The sequence below is a fragment of the Grammomys surdaster genome, unplaced genomic scaffold (assembly GCF_004785775.1).
Source record: "Grammomys surdaster isolate TR1022 unplaced genomic scaffold, NIH_TR_1.0 351, whole genome shotgun sequence".
Taxonomy (NCBI): domain Eukaryota; kingdom Metazoa; phylum Chordata; class Mammalia; order Rodentia; family Muridae; genus Grammomys; species Grammomys surdaster.
Genome location: NW_021604770.1, coordinates 2199339 through 2205170, shown reverse-complemented (window position 1 = coordinate 2205170; position 5832 = coordinate 2199339). Strand labels below are relative to the sequence as shown.

At 40.4% G+C, this 5832-nt stretch overlaps 1 long non-coding RNA gene across 1 annotated transcript in view; it reads left to right on the top strand.

Annotated features, from left to right (window-relative positions):
• Positions 1-230: 230 nt before the first annotated feature.
• Positions 231-5832, top strand: part of LOC114631102 — a 9118-nt gene continuing 3516 nt past the window's right edge. The window contains exons 1-2 of the long non-coding RNA XR_003712905.1: positions 231-296; positions 4633-4740. This is a non-coding gene — a long non-coding RNA (uncharacterized LOC114631102). The remainder of the gene's footprint in view (positions 297-4632; positions 4741-5832) is intronic.

Here is a 5832-nt window from a genome sequence, read left to right as displayed (position 1 = left end):
GATATTTTCTTAGTCACTTGTAGACTGAGGAATTGGTTAATGGAAACCAGACGGAGAAAGCTTAGGAAACCAGAGTCTGGACTTAAAATAGGATACATGTCTTCTGTATAATGTTCATTTTTATGTGGTTTCCATGGGGATCATCATCTGGCAGTGATGTCAGTCATTGTTAGCAGATAGTGCTGTCTTTTAGCTAATGGGCTGAGTGAGTGAGAGGGCAGCAGGGCTTCAGAGGGAGGAGACAGAGGCAGAGCAACGAGACTTAGGAAAGAAGTGGACAGATGGCCGTAACAGTGGTATGAGTCCAAGAATACTTGTGAATGTGTATGGATATAAAGAACAGAACAGAGAATGAAGGTCTTATAATGAAAGGTCTGCTGGAGCACAGCTTTCCCTGGTGATCCCACTTATGTCTTTCTTTATCTGATAGACTTCCTTTGTATCCTCCTTGAGATACTGGTCTCAATTTCCAGAAGGAAAGGGCCTGGCAACTCATGATAAGTAGCATTGGAAATGCTGTGCTCTAGGTGATATAATTTAGAAAGAGTTTGGTTATGCTTCATCCATACCTGTGTTTTGGTTTTCTCCTTGAAGAAATGGTTCTCTAAGTATTCTGGTGGCTAAGATGATCTATGAACTTCTGGTCTTGCTATAAGTCCTAATGGAATACTGGAGAGACAGATTTTTATGTTGAAATATGGCTTCTCTAGTAGAATATTATGGAGGAGTTAACATTCTATCCCACAATAAGGAGTAGAATTTATAAGAACTCTACACAAAGCTATTGGGGTCCAAGTTTGGAACTAGAATCTGGTAACGCAAACTAATGGTGATTTTTTATGCCATTAATTGACACATATATTCAAGAACTATGTCTTCTTAAAGTTGCAGTTAAGGTATATTCTACAGGCTATTCTCAAACTCCTGAACTTATGTGGTCTTCCTGCCTCATCTTTCTTATCTGGTGCTACAAGCACATGCCATAGTTTCTGTCTCAGTGAATATTCTTGAATGTTTGCTATTAGTGCCTCTAAGTTAGGGATCAAAGAAAGAAAAAGCAAAATTAAGACCTTGCCCTTGAGTAGCTTGTCACTCTGTATGCTGGCTAGCTTTTCAAATATCTGCTTGCCACATTTACAATCAACTTAGAAGAGAGGCTCAGTTGAAGAAAATTTTAGATCAATTTGGCCTGTGATCGTGTCTATAGGGATTGTCTTGATGGCTAACTGGGATGGGGAGCTTCACAATTTCATGGGCTGGGCCCTGACCTAAGTAAGTAGAGCTAACTGAGAATGAGCCGGCAGCCAGGATTCATCTCTCTCTACTCTTCCTATGGGTGTGGTATGACCAGCTCTCTGGTACCCCTACCTTGTGACTTCACTGCAATGGTGGCCCATGACCTAGAACTGTAAGCTAAAGAAGACCCTTCTTCCCCAAAGTCATTTTGGTCAGTATGTTTTATTAGAGCAACAGAAATGGAACTAATGTAGCTTGTCACCAGAAAAGGGACCATAACTGAGACAAATGTGGCATCGATAGAAAGATCCATCCTGGCTAGAGGGTTTCCAGTTCTCTGTGTTGATGATACTGGAGAAAGGCAACTGTGAGCAGTAAAGCACTGAGATCAACATGTTAGACATTAGGATTCAAAAGGAGGTCTTTGAGAAAAGGACAACCATGCCTGTGTGTGTCTGTCCCAACCTTCCTAATGCTGTGATCTTTTAATATGGTTCCTCTTTTGTATGCCCCCCCCAGCCATGAAACTATTTTTGTTTCTACTTTATAACTATAATTTTGCTACTGTAATTAATTGTCACATAAATATGTGATAAGCAGATGGGCTTATGAAACTCATCTGAAAAGGTTATTGGATCTCCGAAGGGGTCATGACCCATAGGTGGGGAACTGCTGACTGAGACAAAACACTGCTTCTTCCATTGTACCACAAGGAGGTCACCTGCCAGTAAATAACAAGAGATATGAAAATCGGTCCCTTCCTCTGCCTTTCACAAGGAAAAAGGTAGATAGGGAGATTCAGAACACAGAGACTAGCCAAACCTGGTTTTAGGATCTATCAGGGTTTCTGTCATGTATAATGGCTTTATAGATCTTGTCTGGGGTGCATTCTGTAGTTTGTGGACCCTGATTTTCCATAATAATCATAGTAATTAATAAAACCTTTTAAAAGAGACTTTAATCATGCTTGTGCTTTGCTTCCAAACACATAATAAAAAAGGAATTACTTATAAAAGTGACAAATTTATTCCTAATTATACTATTATTTTGTTATGCAATACAAGTAAAGCAATCTTTGAAGCTGAAAAAATGTCTCACGCAGAATTAATTAGAATTGTACATGGTTTAGAATTAGGCAATTATTTTATTGATATTTCACAACTAAAACTTTAAAGAGTATCTCAAATATTTTCGTTATTGCTAGTAAATAGTTATTTTAAACACTTAACTTGTATGAGTTCCAAAGATAAGCGTTGGATCATTGGGGTGAGGGATGTCTTATAAGAATATATTTGCTATGAGAGAAATTTTACAGGACGCTGTTTGACTTTTACTCTGTTGCTGGGACAAACACTATGACCAAAACAGCTTATAGGAGGAAAGGATTTATTCTAGCTTACAAGATTCAGCCTGTTGTTGCGGGAGATCAGGATCAGTACATATCAGAACATGGAGTCCAAACAGTAGTGGAACACTGCTTGCTCACTTGGGCTCATGGTTAGTTAGCTTTTGTATCCAGCCCAGAGCCATATGCTCAGGCAATGGTGCCTCCCATAGTGGGCTGAGACCTTACATGAATTAACAATCAAGATAATTCATCACAGATATATCCATTGGGCAAACTGATCTGGGTAGTACCTCAATTGACACTCCTTTCTTAGGAATCTCGAACCTGTGTCAAATTGACCACTAAAGCTCACGAGAGTTACTGGGGTCCAGATGGCCAAACTCAGGGAACTCACTTATTATAATATCCAGAAAGGAAAAGGCTGTGAGACATAGATATTGGCTTTGTTGTATAAGTATCTCCTGCCCAGATATTTTGTGCTTATGAGGGAATGTTTTTGAATGCGTCCTGCAACTAGCTCCTGTTGAAGATCTAAGAAAAACAACTCCCAGGTGACAAAGTGATTCGCAAATTAAGGTTTGCAGATTGTAATTTGCACTCATAGACTTCTCATCCATGCTTTTACTTTCTCTATAAAATACAATCACGCTTTCAGGTTTTAAAAGTAATACTCATACATACTGAATGTCCTTTCTACTGCCTCATGACATCACCTTCTATATTTCTTCTTGCTGCAGAAGAAATAGCTCAGGAGTCCTGTCCTGTGTTCTAAATGCTTTATACTCCTGCTTGTGAAACTTGTCTCCTTTCCTTACTGTGCCTAGTCCAGAGATATCACAAAGGCTTAGCTTTCTTTTAAACATGTGCTGTCCGACTACATAGTCAGGCATAGGTTTATAGCACAAATACCATGCATACATATTCAGAAGATACACAGAGCTCACAGCCCCTGGCCAGAATTTAGGAGCATCTGTACCAAAAAAAAAAAAAAGACCCATATATTAGACATCAAGAATCAGAAGGAGGTATTTTGGAGATAGACAACCATGCCTCTGTGTCTCACTACTCAAGGCTTCTCCAGACCTCAGTTGAGTATGAATCCCTCTAGTGCCTTATCCATGGCTTAGAGCTTTCTGCCTGAGCAGAAGTTCTCTTTATGTATTGGATTATTAAATGCAAACATTGTTTACTGGCTATATTTTTTCTGGGAATATAGCTGCAAAGAAAATAATTTCATAGTCAAAACAACAGGCAGTGTGACCAATTGCTTTTACATTCTTAAAATAGAGAAACGAAGAAATGAAAATGAAGGAAATCCAGAGAATGAAATGAGGAAGTCAGTCTGGTCCTGTGTCAAAAGGCCTGGAGAGACAGAATAAGCAAAGAACCAAAGGGTCTCTGGAGTTGGGATTATAGGTCAGTGGATAAAGTCCTTGTCAATCAAGCATGAGAACTAGAGTTCTGATACCCAGCTAGAACCCATGTAATGCTGGATAGGTGCTGCAGCCTGCCTATAATCCTAACACTCGGAAGGTGGAGACAGAAATTCACAGAGCAAGCTGACTCGCTACACTAGCCATATGGATGAGTTCTAGGTTTAAATGAAAGATCCTGCCTCAGTGAATAAGATAGAGAAAATAATCACAGAAGGTTCCTGAAGTCAATCTCAAACTTCCTCATGCATGTGTTCTTGTACACTCAGATATGCCAGTAAGCCCTCAGACACACAAAGGACTGCAAGGTCTCAGAGTCCCATGAAGGCAGGGGCACTGTGTTTGCTACCTCATCTCCACTTTGAGGCACATTCATTATTTACTCTGCACCTTGGGTCTCAGTTTCCACAAGTGTGGCACATTTTAGTTAATGCACTAACCCTTTAGGGCACTTCGCTCTCAACAGAAGCATAAACATAGTGAGCTCTGAGCAGCTGAAATAACACCAGTGTTCTTCAGTCTTCCATGGCAGCTTGCTCAATCATCTCAGCTCTCTCGCGGCTCAGATTTGCTACCTAATATTTAACCTAAACCGTTTCTGTGCTTTTGTTTTAGATCATCATTACTTGTGCGGTTCTATCAATCTACCTATGCATTTCTACGCCACCTCTCACCAGAGTGCTTGCCTCCTGTTCTCCCTAAGCAATGAGGTTAATATTGAAGGTAAAATCCATTTCATAGAGATAATGTACTATAGACCTTTCAGGAGAGCTCTCTATGATAATGAGGAATGAGTTACCATGCTGAGGTTGTTTAAATGTCATTTATTTTAACAAGTGACACTCTGAATTTATTTAAAGTTGACTACAATGAAGGAAGGGTGGAGAGTTTTAAAGTTTCATGAGATGATAACAGAACCGCAAAGCAAGGAAGCCTGGAAGACAGTGCAGAAAGAATAGCAATTGTCATCACAAGGTCCAAGAGAGTACTAGAGGTTGGTAGAGTGCTTCCACAGCTTGGCAAATACTGCAGAGATGTGCAGAGATCTTACTGGGATACTACTGGTTTGGTTAGCCCCTTTTTTCTTTTTCTTTTTAATTGTACCTCTCTCTCTCTCTCTCTCTCTCTCTCTCTCTCTCTCTCTCTCTCTCTCTCTCGCTGTGTGTGTGTTCTTGTTTGTGCACAGGTGTTCTAGCAGGCACAAGTGTCCAGGTGACTGGGAGATACAGGTATTCTAGCAGATGTAAGTGTCCAAGCAACTGGGAGAGAGTGGCAACCTTCTCTTTCCCCTCTAATTGCACATTTTAAGCCCTCCCACCAGCACTCAAGTTCACCGCGGGCTGATGCTATGGGCAGTAGGTTATCCCTGATGACCAATCTGATTATGAAAGTGTTTGGCTTTATTTGACTGAAAACTATTTCAGGTGCATTATCATCTCTCTCCTCCAAAAGGAGCTTACAAGGTTAAACATGTGGTTTTATTCTTGAAATGTTTGGGGGGCTAGGTGGCATATGAACAGCAGAGGCTGTGGGGTAAAAATGGGGAGAGAAGAAGGTATAGTCACTTTAAAAAATGGAATAGCATAACCATCTTTTTCATAAATAATAGACACTGGGGGAAAAGGGTTGGAAAGACATGAAGACTGCTGCATCTTGGAAGGTATGGAGCAATGGGTCTCTTCTAGATGTAGAAGGACAGGGTGAAACTGCTTCTGGAAAATATGGTAGGGACTTTGCAATGCCCTTGGTCTCAGTCTCTGTTTATTGTTTCTCCTCCTCCTCCTCCTCCTCCTCCTTCTTCTTCTTCTTCTTCTT